This window comes from Eulemur rufifrons, chromosome 30 (genome assembly GCF_041146395.1).
Source record: "Eulemur rufifrons isolate Redbay chromosome 30, OSU_ERuf_1, whole genome shotgun sequence".
NCBI lineage: Eukaryota > Metazoa > Chordata > Mammalia > Primates > Lemuridae > Eulemur > Eulemur rufifrons.
Window position 1 is genome coordinate 20,333,307 of NC_091012.1, and position 18,896 is coordinate 20,352,202.

The 18,896-nt window shown below is 44.6% G+C and overlaps 1 non-coding gene across 1 annotated transcript; it reads right to left on the minus strand.

Annotated features, from left to right (window-relative positions):
* Positions 1–16,780: 16,780 nt before the first annotated feature.
* Positions 16,781–16,887, minus strand: LOC138379247 (U6 spliceosomal RNA). Its single transcript, XR_011232029.1, has one exon. It is a non-coding gene; the product is annotated as a U6 spliceosomal RNA (small nuclear RNA).
* Between the last annotated feature and the right edge of the window lie 2,009 nt (positions 16,888–18,896).

The window sequence follows — 18,896 nt, forward strand, 5'->3', positions numbered from 1 at the left end:
ATTCTGAGACACGCTCCAACATGGCTGACCCTTAAGGACATTGTGCTCAGCGACATGAGCCAGTCACGAAAGGACAAATACTGTGGGATTCCACTTGTGAGAGACCTAGAGTAGTCAAATCCGTAGACAGAAAGTAGAAGGGTGGGTGCCAGGGGCCGGGGAGGGGCACAGGGAGTAGGTGTTTCATGGGGACAGAGTTTGGGTTTGGGAAGGTGAACAAGGTCTGCGGATGGACACTGGGGATGGCTGCGCAGCACCGGGAATGTGCTTAATGCCACTCAACTGTACCTGTTAAAGTGATTTAAAACATGAGATAGTGGTAGTGGCTGCACAACTCTGCAAATAGACTAAAAACCACCAAATGTCTTTCCTCTTCTCGTCTTTCAGCTAAGTGCTTTTTTAGGGCCTAGCCAGGTACCCCCCCGGCAGGAAGACCTCCCTGAAAACCCCAGCCTCACAGCCCCTTCCCTGAAGTCCCCAACCTGCAGCCATAGTTGCCCTGAGGTTTTGCTCCACCTGGGACCCCCTAAATTGACTTTGCTCTCTGCCTGTGAGCAGCACAGTCCCCTGCAGTAGCTTACAGGGGGCCCGGCATGCGATGGATGCTCAGTAGAGACTTGTGAATGCTTAATGACAAGGACATCACCCACCTGCTGGAACTGTTCAGTGACATAGCACTCACTTATCTCCACTAGCATGTTCGAGACCGTGGAGGGCCCACTACAGCGGGACCGTGCTTGTGGGGTGAGCTCCCAGGTCACTGTGCGTGCCCGCCACCTCCTTGCAAGGTGAGTGTGGTGGTTGTCCCTGTTTTACAGATGAGATGCCTGAGGTGTGTCCAAGGCCACGGACTTCACAATGTAGCTTGACGTAACAAGGTGAACTCCCTAGAACTCAACCCCAGGTCGTTGTGATTTCCAAGTCCATGCTTCTCCCTCCTCCTGGGTCCCAGAGAGCTTTATCTGCCTGTCCCCACCAGGGTCAAAGAATCAGAGGCTATGACACTGTGAGGCCCAGAAATGGGCCTCCTCTGAGATCACCTGCCCAACCAGGTCCATTCTGAGCATGGGACGGCTGGTCAGCCTTGTCCCAGCACTACCACCAACTGGCTAGGTGGCCTTGGACAGGGCGACCCCTTCCTCTCAGCAGGGATTCCCCTTCTGCGTACAGGGAGATAACCAGTTCTGCCTGGCCTCCCCCAGGAGGCTGCTGTGGGCCTTCAGGGCTGCCACATCTTTGGAAAACCTTTGAGGCGGTGACGTGCTGTCCAGGTGGGACTCCAGCAGAACAGGAGCCATGGAGCTGGCCCCCTGCTGCCCCCTGCCTGCCCTTGTCCGGGATTACGCTAATGCCCGAGCCCAGCGCCATCCCACCGTGTCCTGGGGAAGGAGACTAGAGGCGGCAGCGGTGGGTGGAGGCCGGGAAGGCAGGAAGTCCTGGACCGTCGGGGGCCCATGCACAGTTGGGCGCTAATCGAGGATTAGGGCTAACAGAAGATCAAGTCCCATTTTAGCCTAAAGCAGATTACTGCCCTAGAAAGTCAGCCAGCACCCGTGAGGGCACGTGTGTCCCCAGGCACAGTGCGAGCTCATTTGGGGTCCCACACCCTTGCGAAGGAGGAGGGACAAAGGACGAGTGGAAGCGGAGGGAGCTAGAGAGGGAAGCGGAGAGCAGGGTGCGGCGCGAGCTGGGCGAAGAGGCGCCGGAGCGGCGGCCGGAACGGAGCTGGAGAGAGCCGAGGGCTCGGCCCCCAAGCAAAGGCAGGGCGGATCTGTCCCCGTGTCTCCCACCGTCGCTGCCAGCTGGGGCCCTGGCCAGGCTGGAAGATTAGATGTTGGACTCGCCTCTAATCCGACTACTCCTAAGCGCCTCCCCGCGGAGAGCCGATTAGGCGCTAGAGGAGCCGCCGCGTCCTGAGTCCGCTCAGCTCGGCGCCACGGCTACAGACAAGGAGCCAGCTGCTCATTTGCCTTTGACACTTTTTAAGTTGTGATCGAATATACATAGCATAAAAGGTACCACGGCAATCGTTTTTAAGCGTACAGTTCAGTGGCGTTAAGCACATTCACAGTGTTGGGCAACCGTCACCACCGTCCATCTGCAGAACTTGTTCATCTTCCCAAACCCAAACTCCGTGGCCTTCAACGCTAATTCCCAATTTCCCCCTCCCCAGCCACTGACACCCACCATTCTGCTTTCTATGAATTTGGCTACTCTAGGGACCTCGTATGAGTGGAAGCCTACGGTATTTGTCCTTTCACTTAGCATATTGTCATTTCACTTAGCATAATGTCTTCAAGAATCATTCATTGCCTTTGATTTTGTATTAGGAATAGATTTACATCCACTGGATTTTAGCTTTTTTTTTTTTTCTTTGAGACACTCTGTCACCCCAGGTACAGTACAGTGGCGTGATCATACCTCACTGCAACCTCAACTCCTGGGTTCAAGGGATCCTTCTGCCTCAGCCTCCTGAGTAGCTGGGACTGTAGGCATGCACCACCATGCCCGGCGAATTGTTTCTACTTTGGGTACAGATGGGGTCTTGCTCTTGCTCAGGCTGGTCTCGAACTCCTGAGCTCAAATGATCCTACTGCCTCGGCCTCCCAGAGTGCTGGGAGTATAGGCATGAGCCACCGTGCCCGGCCGGATTTTAATTTTTACATGGTTAAGGATGACTACGTTTCTTTTTTGGTTTCTGGCCCTCCTACATTGTTTGAAAACGTCTCCTCACCCTAAGTTCCTCAGAAATCTGTAAACACTTTGCACCATATGTAAAGTCAAAAGACAAGAGTAGACTGTTTCCCCACTTCTGTTGAATGTCCCCATGTCCTGACTCACTCACCTCAGAACCTGACAACATTCCGATTTTCCTCACCCTTCCCAGCTGTTGGGTTCCCCAACACTCTCTCCTCGATGTGGTCTCCACGTTCTCAACTCGGCCCCATAATCTCACCCTGTGGGCTGCAGGCCTCCTAAGTCCCTGTCCTTCCAGCTGCTCAAGGTCTCAGAGTGTGTGTCACATCCACCTCTAGAGTGTCTTGTCCTCATCAGGACATTTACTTGCTGTAAGGCTTAAATGAGCTCATCCTTTTGAAGAGTCTTAGCACAGTCTTTGGTACAGAAAATTCAGTCAACAAATCATTCAGTGGATACTTATTAAGTACCTTTTGTGGGCCAGGCACTGTTCTAGCTCCCTGGGATACATCTGTGAACAGACAGAGATCCCTGTCCTCTTGCAGCTGCAGCCGCTATTCCAGTAGGGGGAGCCAGACACAATAAATAAGTAGAGATAAGTAGGATGGGGAACAGGAAAAGGAAAACAGGATGCAGACATTGGGGGTGCCAGGGTGGAAGGGGGATGGATGCCCATCAGGTTGGGCCTCCCTAAGAAAGGGCCATGTGAACCAATACTCGAGGGAGAGAGGGAGGGAAGGAGGGAGGCAGGAAGCCATGCAGAGATCGAGGAGGGCATCTCAGGAGACGGACCAGCAAGTGCAAAGGCCCTGGGGCAGGAGCGTGCCTGGCCTGTTCAAGGACAGCAAGGAGACCAGGGTGGCTGGAGCAGAATGAGAGATCGGTGAGGAGGAGGAGGAAAGGTTGGAGGGGATGGGGGCCAGATCATGTGTGACCTGGAGGCCATTTTCAGCACATAAGCTTTCACTCTGAATGAAATGGGGAGCACTGTATGATTTTGAATGAAAAGTGACACGATCTGACTTAGATTCTAACAGACCCACTCTGGTTGCTGCCAGGGAGCTGTAGGGGCCGGGGCAGAAGCAGGGGAGACCAGCCGGGGGCTGCTGCAGTGCTCCAGGTGACAGACAATGACAGCTCCCATCAGGGAGGGGCCCGTAGGGTAGTAAGAGGTGGTAGACCCAGGAGAGCTGTTAGAGATAGAGCTAACGGGATTTCCTGGTGGCTTAGGTGGAAGTAGTTAGAGGAAGGGAGGCGTCAAGGCCAACCCCAAGGATGGAGAAGGCAAGGCTTCAGGCAGTGTGGGTTTGCGTCGTGGAAGGAGGGTGTGAACGTCAGGAACCCAGACGTAAATAACCAACACGGGGAATGGCAAGCTGCCCTCACCTTAGGTCCACAGACATTACTCAAAGAGAATATTATGAACAACTTTATTCCAATCAATGTGAAAATTTGGGTGAAATGGACAAACTCTTAGAAAAACACAATATAGGACAGGCATGGTGGCTCACACCTGTAATCCCAGCACTTTGGGAGGCTGAGATGGGAGGATCGCTTGAGGCCAGGAGTTCCAGACCAGCCTAGCAACATATGGAGGCCCTGTTTCTACAAAAAAAATAGAAAAATTAGCTGATCATGGTGGTGCACACCTGTAGTCCCAGCTACTTGGGAGGCTGAGGTGGGAGAATTCCTCAAGCCCGGGAGTTCAAGACTGCAGTGAGGGCCAGGCACGGTGGCTCACGCCTGTAATCCTAGCACTCTGGGAGGCCGAGGTGGGTGGATCGCTGGAGGTCAGGAGTTCGAGACCAGCCTGAGCAAGAGTGAGACCCCGTCTCTACTAAAAATAGAAAGAAATTAGCTGGACAACTAAAATATATATATACACAAAAAATTAGCCGGGCATGGTGGCACATGCCTGTAGTCCCAGCTACTCGGGAGGCTGAGGCAGTAGGATCACTTAAGCCCAGGAGTTTGAGGTTGCTGTGAGCTAGGCTGACGCCACGGCACTCACTGTAGCCCGGGCAACAGAGTGAGACTCTGTCTCCAAAAAAAAAAAAAAAAAAAAAAAGACTGCAGTGAGCTATGAATCCTGCCACTGTATTCCAGCCTGGGGCGACAGAGCAAGACCATTTCTCAAAAAAAAAAAAAAAAAAAAAAAAAAAAAAGAAAGATACAACTTACCAAAATGGTCTCAAGAAGAAAATTGGAAGAGTTCTGTATCTATTAACATCATTGAACCTGCCACAAAGAGAATGTCTCTGTTCCATTTCTGACCAAGATTCAAATTGGTTTTGAGCCTAGATATGCCTTTTTTGGACCATCTTCATCAGTAATTCTCAGAAGTCTTGATTCCTACACAAACAAACAGAATCGATGGGTGACAGCTGGAAAGTTTTGGTACGCAATGGCCAAAATTTGAATGGGTTAAAATTTGTCGTGCCTCCACCCCCTAAATCAGCTAGTCACATGGTCACCACGGAGCAAAAACACAAATTTTGTTAGTTTACAGTATTGTGAAATTTTACTCCAGAAAAACCTGTTGGGCTTTGGTTGCTTTGTTTTCTTTCTTGATTTCTTCTCCTTTGTATTTTTAAATCAATTTTTCTTCTTTGACTTGGAAAAAATGCTGTATTTCCAAATCTGATCCATATTTACAATCTAGCTCAGAGCTCTTCCTTAAACCGGACAGAATTTTCACTACAATTAAACCATTTAGTGTTTGTTTAGTTATAAAGAGCCTTCAAAATGATATGCTCCCAAACGCCCATCATAAAAAGACAGGTACTGTATGATTCCACTTCTAGGAGGTCCCTAGAGTAGCCCAGTCCATAAAGACAGACAGTAGAGTAGTGGGCGCCAGAGACTGGGGAAGGGGACAATGGGGACTTGGCGTTTAATGGGGACAGAGTTTCAGTTTGGGAAGATGAAAACATTTCGGAGATGGATGGTGGTGATGGTTGCAGGACACTGTGAATGTACTTAATGCCACTGAACTGTACACTTAAAAATGGTTAAGATGGTAAAGTTTACATTATATGTATTTTACCACAATTAAACATTTAAAAATTTTTTTAATGTATTCTCCATTACACTTTCAACTGCATCGCAGCCCGTGCTGCGTGTATGTCCCTGCACAGTGAAATAAAACGGGAAAGGTGCACCCCACGGAGCAGGGAGAGCCCTGTCCACCCCCCCCCCCCACACACACGCCTGACGGAGAATCTGAGGGACAAAAGGTTGTTACGCAGTTGGCACTGAGGTGTCTGATAGGGGAAAGTGTGGATGTGTGCCAGCCAGTGGTACTGCCACTTCCCAAGTATTGGTGTCCTTGTTGTCACTGCTCAATGAACACAAAGTCAAAAAGTAGCTACAGGCCGGGCGCGGTGGCTCACGCCAGTAATCTTAGCACTTGGGGAGGCCAAGGCGGGCAGATCGTTTGAGCTCAGGAGTTCGAGACCAGCCTGAGCAAGAGCGAGACCCCCGTCTCTACTAAAAAGAGAAAGAAATTATCTGGCCAACTAAAAATATTTACAGAAAAAATTAGCCGGGCATGGTGGCGCATGCCTGTAGTCCCAGCTACTCAGGAGGCTGAGGCAGGAGGATCACTTGAGCCCAGGAGTTTGAGGTTGCTGTGAGCTAGGCTGATGCCACGGCACTCACTCTAGCCGGGGCAACAGAGTGAGACTCTGTCTCAAAAAGAAAAAAAGGGGGGGGGGCATGTTCACGGGAAATTTCCTTATGGACTTATTACATTGAATGTGCATTTATAGGTGTCTTTATTATATGTATATTTCCTTCTATCACCTGGCAAAAGAGATACAAGGTGAGCCAGGAACATCTCTGTTGTGTCAGAAACTGGTGGGAAAACGGCAAAAGGACGCGCGAGCCAGCTTGAAGTGGCTCCTACTGGCCACACTGGTGACAAATTGAGCATCAATACGAGTTTAGGACAGGAAGGGATCGAAACACGCTGAGTCTGGGAAAGCCTCTGACTCCACGTTTGAAAACCTTTTTCTGGTGAGCTGCTGCTGCTAAGACCTTTTGCATTGTGGGGTCTTTTCCTTCTTACGAACGCAGCACTTTGATTTTTGTGTACACGTGTTTGTGCTGCGGGCTTTCCTCTCTGCCAGCCACCAGCACAGGGACCCTTGGGGCTCCGGGACGGCGGGCGCCCTGGCGCTTTCTCGGCTCCCGGGCGCCCTCTCCTGGCGCCGCCGCGCAGCTCGCGCCTCCGGGCCCCCGGGCGCGGCCGCCGAGGGCCGCCTGCGAGCTCCGCGCCGGCTCCGTCCCTCCCCGCTCGCCTGCGGTCCCTCCCGCTGTGATCTGCCCGCCGCGGCCGCGTCCCCTGGGGCTGGATCCCTTCGTCCCCCGCCCCCGCGCTGCCTCGCCACACCCTGGCGGTTTCGGAACGTACAGGTTCTTCTGGCCCCTGCTCCTCCCGGGGGTACTGGGAGTCACGGTCGTCTCTGCTTCCTGGTTTCACGGAACAAGGGCCCGGGGCGTTCTTTCTTTTTGTGTTTTTATGGCTTTTAGGAGTGGGAGAATATGGGTTTTTGCTGCCTTCCCACTCCCGCCTGCACCCAGAAATCTCATTATTTTTTTTTTCTTTAAAATTTTTTTTTCAATTGTGGTAAAATACGCATAACAAAGTTTTCCAGCTTAAGCGGTTTTAAGTGAGCGTTAGTACATTCACGGTGTCTTCATTATCATTTTTCTATTAAGATCATTAATTCAGTTTGTGGGCCGGTGTATTTTTATTTTAACTCCCGCAGACAGTGGAAGTCGGACGAAAGCTTAATTTATCCAATACATGTGCAATTAAAATATCAAGACTTAAACACACAATGACGTGATCCCTTTTAACTGTTTTCGACTGTTAGGGAAGAAACTTCTAACAGAACCCCAAGACAAACCCGTTCGAACGGTACCTATTTCTGGTAGTTCAGGGCCGCAGGTGATTTTTGTGTGTGTATTTCCTTTGTCTGTTATTGTGTGTATGCCATTTGTCCCGTCTTTTGTACACAGTGCAACAAGAAGCATTTTTTGCTTCCATTGTTCTAGAATTGTGTCCTCTGCCTTTGTTTCAGGGAGACAGAATAGAAAACTTGGCCCCACTAGGTCCGGCGCAGCCCCTATCCGTCTGGGGGTGCCTCTCCCAGGCTGCTCCTTCCTAGGGCCGTGACCCTCCAGGTGGTCAGGGCAGGCTGCAGCCCATGTCCTCCTCTTCAGTTGAGTCCTTGCTCTGTAAGACTGGGTGTCTTGCATCTGGTTATTTGAGAGTTACCTTTACAAGTGACATTTTTGATAAGCTGGCAATTCCAGATTCAAAGTCTCCAATTATAGCGTGGGAGGCAAGAGGACGGGGCTAGGACTGACTGCTGCAAAGAAACTCTTTGCCCTGAAGCCAAGCGGCCCCTGGGGAGAGGCACAGCACGTGCTTTGGCACCGCAGTGCTGAGGGATGAGCTGTGCCAACCCACATCGGTCCAGTTCCCAGCCAACTTGTTATAAAACTCCACCTGAGGTTAGTTATAAATGTATTATAATTCGAATGAATAAAAGTCGAGATGAATATGCTCTCAACCCAAATTCCTTTCTCGAAGGCAGTTGTGGTTGTCTGAAGCTTAACCCGTGGGTTACACGAGCACTCTCTGAATTGCAGTCTGTGGTCATTGTCTTCAGCTTTTCTGAGCATTTTCTGCATTGTGATACTTCCTCGTGCCATGGTGGCATGTAGGAAATCTAAGGTGGTCCTAGATATCAGTGACTTGTGCCATCAGTCTGCACAGGTCTAACCTGTTCAATGGAGAAATAGAGAAAGAACAAGAAGAAAAGTTTTCATTGTATGGCTATTAGAACACTACAGACAATGCCAAAAAATATTCCAGAACAGATAACAACAGCTGGCTCTCCCTGGTCGGTCCCACTCATTCCCTGAAGGTCCTTTTATTATTATTTCTTGTTCCACTGGTCTTGGGCCAGCAGTCATCTGCCTCTGGATGGGATTTGTCATAGGAATTTTGAGCTTTAGGTCCTCTACAAATGAGTCTGCCTCAAAAAAACCTAAGTTTTGCAGGTAGTTGCAAGCGATTCCCAGGAGTTTACCATACGCTCTGCCATTTTGCCACCCCAAAAGTTAGTGGCTTAAAATAACAACAATTTGTTATTTCTTATGAGTTTGTGTGTTGACTGACCTATGAGGAGTGGTTCTTCTGCTCCACACCGTGTTGATTAGGGTCACTCACGTGACTTCATTCAGCTGGGAGCTTAGCCAAGGCTGGAACATCCAAGATGGTCTCAGTCCCATGGCCGACAGTTGGTGCTGGCTATTAATTGGGCTGTCTTATTCTCTTCCACGTGGAATCTCCCCCTCCAGGGCCTCGCTCTCCGTGTGGCCTCTCAAGCAGGGCAGCCCAAACTTCTTTCCGTGGTGCTGGCTTCCAAGAGGGCAAATACAGAAATGGTGAAACTTCTTAGGGCCTGGGCCTGGAAGTCACCCAGTGTCAATTCTGCCACATTCTATTAGTATAACAACTCACAGAGCCAGCTCTGATTCCAGAGAAGGAGGAATATACTCCGCCCCTTGTTGGGAAGAGTGCCAAGTAATATTGCAAAAGAATGTGCAGAGTGGGAGCAATTGTGGCCTCATCAAGTGAGAGGTGTTCTGTCCATCTTGACATTTAAGGGAAAACCCAAGGAATAGGAAGATGCTCTTGCACCATTGGTACTGGGCTCTCTGATAGGGGAAAGTGTGGGTCTATGACAGTGGCACTGCCACTTTCCAAGTGTGGGTATCCACATTGTCACAACTTGATAAGCCTTGGTGTGGATGCAGTGGCTATGCTGTACACCGTGACGCTGTCCTTCTGGGTCATTTATTTCCAGCTACCTTGAGCCTGACAAGCTCCATTTTGTGGGTCACCAAAACTATTAACAGACATGGAGATTTTAAACCTCGGAATACAATCTTTCAGAAGGTAAAAAGTTGGCTGGATGCGGTGGCTCACACCTGTGATCCCAGCACTTTGGGAGACTGAGGTGGGAGGATTGCCTGAAGCCAGGAGTTCAAGACCAGCCTGGGCAACATAATGAGACCTCATATATACAAAAAATAAAGAGTGAACCGGATGTGGTGGTACACGCCTGTAGTCCCAGCTACTCGGGAGGCTGAGGCAGGAGGATCACTTGAGCCCAGGAGTTTGAGGTTGCTGTGAGCTATGATGACGCCACTGCATTCCAGCCTAGGTGACAGAGTGAGACCCTATCTCAAAAAAAAAAAAAAAAGTCATTGTGCTGAGAGTGCTTGTGCTAGCTCTTGCATAAAAATATAAACATTTTAAAATTCATCCCAAGAAATTATGCAATTACCAAAGCATACTGTGTTTTTTAATTGAAGTGAAATTCACATGACATAAAATTACCATCTTAAAGTGTACAATTCAGTGGCATTTAGTACATTTGCAATGTTGTACGACCATCAGCACTATCTAGTTCCAGAATATTTTCATCATCCCAAACGTAAACCATATATCCGTTAAGCAGTCACTCCCGTTCCTCACTCCCCCTGGCCCCTGGCAACCCCAATCTGCTTTCTGTAATCTATGAATTTACCGATCCTGGATTATTTCATATAAAACCAATCATACGATATGTGACTTTTTGTATCTGACTTCTTTCACTGAGCATATTTTATTTTTGTTTTGTTTGTGAGATGAGGTCTCACTCTGTCGCCCAGGCTGTGCAGTGGCATAGTGCACTGCAACCTCCGACTCCCGGGCTCAAGCGATGCTCCTGCCTCAGCCTCCCGAGTAGCTGGGACTACAGGCATGCGCCACCATGCCCAGCTACAGAGCATGATGTTTTTGAGACTTATCTAAATTGTAGCATGTATCAGTACTTCATTCCTTTTTACCAAAACGTATCTAAATTAATGACATTTTAATACATTTACAGGGTAGCTTTTATAATCCCTTTGAGTCGTTTTTAATAACTGTAGAGCATTCTGATCATGCCTCATTATTTCCGACATCCTCCCTTTATTTCCACGCACCATACAGTAGGTTACCCAGGCCAGGCAAAGGGGCAAACCCTGATGCTCCCAAGCAGCCGTCCACCCAAGATGGTGGCGTGAGGACGCTTGTCAGTGCTGTTATTAATTTGAGGACTGATCTTGGAGAAGGCCAGTATCAAAGAGAGTTGCCAGAGACTGGTCAGTTGCTTAAGTTAAGAGCACAGGTGCCCTAGAACAAGAAATGCCCATGGCCTTGACAGTGTAACCAGAGTCCCAATATTTGATAACAACCGACAGGAGAAAGTAACATGATAACCAGTAGGAATATTCGCTCCTCCACGGAGGAAGAGCCTTTGCTCCTGTTTTGTTTGATTGCTTGTTTTCTTGTAATTGGCAGCAGCTAAGAATTAACCATGCCGAGGGGCAGCAAAAAAGCACCTCCGTGAACAGAATTCGGGGAGCTGTGATTTCCTAGTAGGGTGAAAAGAAAACCCCTGGCTCTAGGTAGAATATGTGGTATTGATCACTTAAAGGACTTTTTTATTCTGCACACCCAGGCCTCTCCACTCTGTTATACGGAAGCTTTTAAAGCATTTCTGTGTATTTATGTATTAATAAATATGCACATATACAGTCAGAGTAAAAGATGTTCAGGCAGTAATATTATTTAAAACTTTAAGACTTTAGGTTTTAAGGTAAAATTTTAAAAGTCAAGCATAGCACAAAACAATGTTTATACTACAGTGACTTTCTGGATTTAATTTGAATTCTATGAGGGACAATTGTGTTTATACTTTTCAGTTTTTAATTCCATTTGTCTATTTTTGCTATTGTTGTCTGTGCTTTTTAGGTTTATTTCAAAAATCCTTGCTTAGCCCAATGCCATAAAACATTTCCCCTATGTTTTCTTCTAGTAGTTTCATAGTTTCGGGTTTTATATTTAAGTCTTTAATCCATTTTGAATTGATTTTTCTGTATGGTGAGAGACAGTGGTCTAGGTTCATTCTTCTGCGTGTGGATATCCAGTTTTCCCAGCACCATTTATTGAAGAGACTGTCTTTTACCCAATGTGTGTTCTTGGCACCTTTGTCAAAAATCAGTTGGCTGTAGATTCATGAATTTATTTCTGTGCACTCTATTCTGTTCCATTGGTCTATGTCTCTCTCTCTGTCTCTCTCTCTCTTTTTTTTTTTTTTTTTTGAAACAGAGTCTTACTCCGTTGCCCAGGCTAGAGTGCGGTGGCATCATCATAGTTCACAGCAACCTCAAACTTCTGGGCTCAAGCAATTCTCTTGCCTCAGCCTCCTGAGTAGCTGGGACTACAGGTGCGCGCCACCATGCCCGGCTAATTTTTTCTGTCTTTAGTAGAGACGGGGTCTCGCTCTTCCTTAGGCTGGTCTCAAACTCCTGAGCTCAAGCGATCCTCCTGCCTTGACCTCCTAGAGTGCTAGGATTACAGGCACGAGCCACCGCGCTCTGCCTATGTGCCTGTTTTTTATTCCAACACCGTGCTGTTTTGGTTACTATAGCCTTGTAGTATGTTTTGAAGTCAAGTAGTGTGATGCCTCCTTTGTTCTTTTTGCTCAGGATGGCCTTGGCTATTCAGGTCTTTTGTGGTTCTGTATGAATTTTAGGATTTGATTTTCTATTTCTGTAAAGAATGTCATTGATATTTTGATAGAGATTGCATTAAATCTGAAGATCTCTTTGGGTAGTTGGGCCATTTTAATAATATTAATTCTTCCAATTCATGAACATGGGATATCTTTCCATTTGTTTGTGTCTTCTTCAAAATTTCTTTCATAAATGTTTTATGGTTTTCAGTATAGAGATTTTTTCTCCTTCTTGGTTAAGTTTATTCCTATGTATCTTATTTTTTGTAGTGATTATAAATGGAATTGTTTTCTTTTTCTTCTTTTTGTGTTTTAGAGATAGAGTCTCACTATGTTGCCTAGGCCAGCTTTGAACTCCTGGGCTCCAGCAATCCTCCTGCTTCAGCCTCCCGAGTAGCTGGGACTACAGGCACGGGCCACTGTGCCCAGCTTGGGAATTGTTTTCTTGATTTCTTTTTCAGATAGTTTACTATAAGTGTATAGAAACACCACTAATTTTTGTATATTGATTTTGTATCCTATGACTATACTGAATTTGTTTATTATTATTGAGTTCTAACAGTTTTTGGGTGAATTCTTTAGGGTTCTGTCTATATAAGAACATGTGATCTGCAAACAGGGACAATTAACAGGGACAATTGGACTTCTTCCTTTCCAATTTGGATGCCTTTTATTTCTTTCTCTTGCCTAATTGCTCTGGCTAGGACTTCCAGTATTATGCTGAATAGAAGCTGTAAAAGGGGGCATCCTTGCCTTGTTCCTGAGCTTAGAGGAAAAGCCTTCAGTTTTTCCCCATGCAGTATGATGTTAGCTGTGGGTTTATCATATATGGCCTTCATTATATTGAGGTACATACCTTCTATATCTAATTTGTTGAGAGTTTTTATCATGAAGGGATGTTGAATTTTGTCAAATGCTTTTTCTGCATCTATTGAAATGATCATTTCGTTTTTGTTTTTTTTTTTCTTTTTTTTTAAGTTCTCTCACGAGGTTGCATTCTTTTTGTTAATGTGATGTATAACATTTATTGATTTGTGTATGTTGAACCATCCTTACATCCCTGAGATGATTCCTACTTGATCATAGTGGATGATGTTTTTAATGTGTTGTTGAATTTGGTTTGCTAGTGTCTCATTGAGAATTTTTGCATATATGTTCATTAGGGATATTGGCCTATAGTTTTCTTTTTTTATTGTGTCCTTGTCTGGTTTAGGAATAATGGTAATGCTGGCCTTGTAAAATAGGTTTGGAAGTATTCCTTCCTCTTAAATTTTCTGGAATAGTTTAAGGAGAATTAGTAGAAATTGTTCTTTAAATGTTTGGTAGAAGTCAGCAGTGAAGCCATCAGGACCTAGGCTTTTTCTTGATGGAAGATTTTTATTACTGATTCAATTTCCTCACTCACTACTGGTATGTTCAGATTTCCTATTTCTTCATAATTTAATCTTGGTAGGTTGTATGTGTCCAGGAATTTATCCATTTCTTCCATGTTCTCAAATTCATTGGCATATAGTTGTTTATAATAGTGTCTTACGATGCTTTGTATTTCTGTGATGTCAGTTGTGATGTCTCCTTTTTTTTTTTTTTTTTTTTTTGAGACAGAATCTCCCTCTGTTGCCTGGGCGAGAGTGTCATGGCATCAGCCTAGCTCACAGCAACCTCCAACTCCTGGGCTTAAGCGATCCTCCTGCCTCAGCCTCCCAATAGCTGGGACTATAGGCATGCGCCACCATGCTCAGCTAATATTTTCTATATATATTTTTAGCTGTCCATATAATTTCTTTCTATTTTTAGTAGAGACGGGGTCTCGCTCTTGCTCAGGCTGGTCTTAAACTCCTGAGCTCAAATGATCTTCCCGCCTCGGCCTCTCAGAGTGCTAGGATTATAGGCGTGAGCCACCATGCCTGGCCTGATGTCTCCTTTTTAATCTCTGATTTTACTTATTTGGGTCTTTTCTCTTTTTTTCTTTCTTAGTCTAGCTAAAGGTCTGTCAATTTTGTATTATCTTTTCAAAAAACCAACTGTTTGTTTCGTTGATCTTTCAAATTTTTTTAGGCTATATTTTGTTTATTTCTGCTCTGAGTTTTATGATTTCCTTCCTTCTACCAATTTTGGGCTTAGCTTGTTCTTGTTTTTCTAGTTCTTGAGGTGCATGGTTAGGGTTTATTGGAAATCTTTCTTCTTTTTTGATGTAGGCACACATTGGTATGAACTTCCCTCTTAGAACTACTTTTGCTGTGTCCCATAGGTTTGGGTATAATGTGTTTCCATTCTCATTTGTCTCAAGGAACTGTTAAATTTCCCTTTTAATATCTTCATTCACCCATTGGTTATTAAGAATTGTGTTGTTTTGTGGCCTGATATATGATCTATCCCAGAGAATGTTCTATGTGCTGATGAGAGGAATGTGTATTCCGCTGTTGGATGGAATGTTCTGTAAATGTCTATTAGGTCCATTTGGTCTATGGTGCAGTTTAAGTGCAATGTTCTTTTGTTGATTTTCTGTCTAGATGATCTTTCCATTATTGAAAGTGAGGTATTGGAGTCCACTACTATTATTGTATTTCAGTCTATCTCTCCCTATAGATCTAATAATCTTTGTTTTATATACTTGGGTACTCCAGTGTTGGATGCATATATATTTATAATTGTTACATCTTCTTGCTGAAACAATCCATTTGTCACTATATAATTACCGCTTTGTCTCTTTTTGTACAGTTTTTGACTTAAAGTCTATTTCATCTGATATGAGTATAGCTACTCCTGCTCACTTTTGGTGCCAGTTCACATGGAATAATTTTTTGCATCTCTTCATTTGCAGTCTGTGTTCATTTTGAACAGTGAGATGCATCTCTTCTAAACAACACATACTTAGGCCTTGCTTCTCTATCTATTCTACCACTCTCTATCTTTTAATGGAGAATTTAATCCATTTACACTCAAGGTTATTACTGATAGTAAGGACTTACTCCTGGCTATTTTGTTAATTGTTTTCTAGTTATTTTGTAGATCATCTGTTGCATTCTTTCTCTCTTGTTGACCTGTGTGGTTTGGTGGTTTTCTGTAATGCTATGCTTTGTTTCCTTTTTCTTTCTCATTTGTGTATCTACTGTAATTTCTCTCTTTTTGTGTGTGGTTACCATGAGGCTAACATAAAGAGCCTTGTAGTTATAATAGACTATTTTAAGCTGATAATGACTTCACTTCTTGGTTGCATAAAAATACTCTGGACTTTTTTCCATCTCCTGCACAATTTTTATTTTGATTGCCTTAATTTATACCTTTATCTTTCATATGTTTCTTAGCCACTAATTGTAGCTATTGATGTTTTTGACCTTTTTGACTTTAAACCTTCATACTAGAGGATCGAAGGACTTACATAGTACATTACGGCACTGGGGTATTCTGAGTATGGTTATGGATTTATCTATATTGGTGAGTTTTATACTTTCATATATTTTCAGGATATTAATTATCATCCTTTAGTTTCCTGTTGTAGCACTCCTTTAAGCATTTCTTTTAAGGCTGGTTTATGGTGATGAATTCCCTCAGTTTTTGTTTATCTGGGAAGGTCTTTATTTCTCCTTCATTTCTGAAGGATGGCTTTGCCAATGTAGTAGTCTTGGCTGACAGGGGTTTTTTGTGTGTTTTTTTTTTTCCTCTCTGAATATGTCATCCCATTCTGTTTTGGCCTGCAAGGCTTCTGCTGAGAAATTTGCTGATAGTCTAATAGAAATTTTCTTATATGTGACTTGACATTTTTTCTCTTGCAGCTTTTAGGATTCTCTCTGTCTTTGACTTTTGACAGTTTAGTTATAGTGTGCCTGGGAAAGGATTTTTTTTTTTTAGTTGAATCTTATTGGAAACTTTTGAGATCCCTGGGTGTGGATGTCCATATCTCTACCAAGATTTGGGGAGTTTTCAGTTATTATTTGGTTAAATAAGTTTTCCAGTCATTTTTCCATTTCTTCTTTCTCTAGCACTCCTAAAATGGAAATGTTTGTTTGCTTAATGGTGCCCCATGACTCCCATAGGCGTTCTTCATTCTTTTTTAGTGTTATTTCTTTTTGTCCTCTGACTTGGTAATTTAAAAAAACCTGTCCTCAAGTTCAGAAATTTTTGCTTCTGCTTGATCTAGTCTGTCGTTGAAGCTCTCAACTGTATTTTTTTTATTTTATTCATTGAATTCTTAAGCTCCAACATTTCTGTTTGGTTGTTTTTTGTATCTATCTCCTGTTGAATTTCTCATTGAGATCATGAATTACTTTCCTGATTTAGTTGAATTGTTTGTATTCTCTTGTATCTTGCTGAGTTTCTTTAAGATCATTATTTTGAATTCTTTTTCAGGCATTTTAAAAATATCCTTTTCTTTGGGATCTGTTACTGAAAATTTATTGTGTTCATTTGGGGGTGTCGTGTTTTCTTCCTTTTTCACATTTCTTGTGTACCTACGTTGATATAAAAATATGGAACACTTCATAAATTTGCATGTCATCCTTGCACAGGGCCCATGCTAATCTTCTCTGTTTTATTCCAATTTTGGTATATGTGCTGCCAAAGTGAGCACTTCTTGGCTTTATTTTACCAAGTGAAGTACAACTACTGCCACAACTTGATAAGTAAGATCCGCTTTTTTTAGAGACAGGGTCTCACTATGTTGCCCAGGATGGCCTAAAACTCTTAGGCTCAAGCGATTCTCCTGCCTCAGCCTCCCAAGTAGTTGGGACTACAGACATGCATCATTGCACCTGGCTCCAAAAATTTTAATCACAAAAATGGGGGGGGGTTATAATTTGGAGATGAATGCGATGACCAGGGCCTTTGCGATCCAAAGCCACCAGCTCCTGGCTTAAATGTCCATGGAATTCCAAGACTGGTGGGGACTTGTGGAGTCTTGCCAACTGTTGGCACCTGTCCATTGTCCCAGTGTAGGCAGAAGAGGCTGGATGAACCCTAGGGATCAAGGGACTTCTTTGCTTTCCCAGTCCCATCAAGGTCACAGGCCACTTCCCCATTTGTGTCTCCTATGTTGTTAAGCCCCTTTAAATATTGGGAACCATATTTAACACAGTAGGGATTCCTGAAGCTTCTTCATAACTGTTCAGTTATGCTATATTGCCTGATAACGATATATGTTTCCTTGTTTCTTATCCTGTGAGTTAGCAATCAGGACATTGCAGCAATGGAAGGAATTTCCAGTTTTCCATTTCCTCTCATCCAAAAACATTTTTATAGACAGGGTATATTTAGGAAACAGGACTACTGTTTAGATTTTTGCTAATAGCCTAATTAGTTTTATATGGTTATTTGTATTTTAATTTTACTTATTAGAGTGTAAAATCAAAACTTCTATGATTTGATTGATTAATTTTTCTTTTCCCGGCCGGGCGCGGTGGCTCACGCCTGTAATCCTAGCACTCTGGGAGGCCGAGGCAGGAGGATCGCTTGAGCTCAGGAGTTCGAGACCAGCCTGAGCAAGAGCAAGACCCCATCTCTACTAAAAATAGAAAGAAATTATATGGACAACTAAAAATATAGAAAAAATTAGCTGGGCATGGTGGCACATGCCTGTAGTCCCAGCTACTCGAGAGGCTGAGGCAGGAGGATCGCTTGAGCTCAGGAGTTTGAGGTTGCTGTGAGCTAGGCTGACGCCACGGCCCTCACTCTAGCCTGGGCAACAGAGTGAGACTCTGTCTCAAAAAAAAAAAAAAATTTTTCTTTTCCCACTTGAGTATTTAGAAATTACCTTTGTGCACAGGAAAAAAAAAATAATGGTTTTGTTCGCAGAAGATCAATTTCTTTAATTTATTTAAAATATCTAAACAGGTTACCATGTATATAGGAGGGTGGATCCACATTATATAGAGACTGAAGTTTATACAATGTCGTGTCCCTCTTTAAAGAAAAATAATTCAAAATTAGTTGCAAACGTGTATTTACTTAGAAAACGACGAGAAATCACAACAAATTACAAATTTTAAAAACCTGACAAATATAACAAAAGCCAGCAAAATGTTATTATTGTTGCTGTTAGCATATTTGGAATTGATCTATCTGTATTATCTTTTTTCCCTGCGCTTTTGCTGCATAATCTTTGACCACATCTTCATATGACAATGATTTTGTTACATATCTCTCTCTGGAGGGAATAGAAAGATAAGGCAGTCTTTCTTCTGCTCTGGTGGATTGGAATGTAGCTGTTGGTGGTATAGCGCAATCTCTTTCCTTTTCACGTACAACTGCCTCAGAAACTTCCTCTGCAGTTTCTTGCTTAGGAGAGCTCCCTGCCCCAGGACCAGCTCTTTGGGTGTGGCCTGTGCTGTGGCCCATCAGCTCACCCAGGGCTCAGTGTGCCCTCTCCCTCTGTGTGGCTGCTGGGTTGCTGTCCCTGCAGCAGCTGGCCTTCCCTGACCAGATCCTTGGTGTCCCCAGTTCTTTCCATCCAGGACTATCCTAATGACCTTGAAGCCTGGTTGCAGAGTCCCCTACCCCACTCATCCTCAACCAAGCAGGGAGTGGCACGGTGTCTTATGGTTCCTTTTCCCAGAGGTCAGAGAAGTCAAGCTACGTGATGAG